Raw genomic sequence first — 1,509 nt, 5'->3', positions numbered from 1 at the left:
GCCCGCAGGTAGGCGACAGCATGGAGCTGTCATCCTGGGCTGCGGGCATTCCCCCCCGGCAATGCGATAGACGCTATCCAGTGGATAGCGCCGATCGCAATAAAGTTAAAAAAAAGTAAATAAAGTTAAATATTCAGCTGCCCTGATGGATCGGATCCATCAGGGCAGCTGAAAGTACTCACCTGCCTCCCCCGATGTGTGCCGCGGCGAAAAGGTCCTCCGGGACCCGGCAGCACTCTTCTGTGCATGCACGCCAGACTATGATGTCACGCGCATGCGCAGAAGGCCGGCAAATTCAAAATCTCTTGGCTCCCGGCTCCTGAAGGTAGCCGGGAACCAGGAGAGATCACCGGGGACCGCAGTAAAAGGGATTGCGAAAAAGTTTTAAAAAAGTTTTTGAAAAGTGCCAGTTTCACCTTCCCTCATGGATCGGATCCACGAGGGGAGGTGAAAATACTCACCTCAGCTCCTCTGCAAGGTCCTGGTCTTCCGGGACCCGAAGTCAACCATCGGGCGCGTGCACAGAGGGGCTCGAGCCCCGGGAAATTCAAAATCCCTCTGCTCCTGGCTGCCATGTGTAGCCAGGAGCAGAGGGATGTCACCCAGGATGTGATGATTGTTATCCAATGGATAACAGTGATCATTTAAAGTAAAAAAAAAAGTGTAAAAAGTTAAAAGAAAGTAAAAAAAAGCTTACGTTTCATCTACCTTCACGGATCATATCTGTGAGGGAGGATGAAAGTACATACCTAAGGCCTCCGGATTTATCCGCGGACATTACCCTAGCTTCTGCGCACGCGCCCACCGCCAAAATGGCAGACGCATGCGCAAAAGCCATGGATTGCCAGGGTAATTTAAAATCTCCCTGCTCCTGGCTACAAAACTTAGCCGAGAGCCTGGAGATTTCACTGGGGGCCGCGGTGAGCGGTTCCCGGTCACGTGTTGGCTGTTATCCAATGGATAATGGCGATCACGTAAAAGTTAAAAAAAAGTGAAGCTTCATCTCCCCTCCCCGATGCAATCGGGGAGAGGAGATTAAACTTTTTACTGGAGGCCTCCGTATTTGCACCCCGACACGATCTTCCTCCGTGAACTTTTCCGGATTCTGCACATGCGACCGCCGGCAAAACATGGGACACATGTGCAGGAGGTGGGAAGCCCAGGAAATTTAAAATCTCCTTGCTCCCAGCGACCAGTGGTCGCCGCGAGCCTGGAGCAGTGAACTCGTTGAGCAGTCGTCGGTCACGTGATAAAAAGGTAGCGATCTACCTTAGGCCAGTCTCACATGACCGGATAGGAATTACGGATTACGCATGAGTCTGATCCGCGGTAATACGCAGATTAGAGATGAGCGAACGTACTCGTCCGAGCTTGATACTCGTTCGAGTATTAGCGTGTTCGAGATGCTCGTTACTCGAGACGAGTACCACGCGATGTTCGAGTTACTTTCACTTTCATCTCTGAGACGTTAGCGCGCTTTTCTGGCCAATAGAAAGACAGGGAAGGCAT

This window comes from Eleutherodactylus coqui, chromosome 7, assembly GCF_035609145.1.
Source record: "Eleutherodactylus coqui strain aEleCoq1 chromosome 7, aEleCoq1.hap1, whole genome shotgun sequence".
Taxonomy (NCBI): domain Eukaryota; kingdom Metazoa; phylum Chordata; class Amphibia; order Anura; family Eleutherodactylidae; genus Eleutherodactylus; species Eleutherodactylus coqui.
This window is presented reverse-complemented; position numbering follows the sequence as displayed.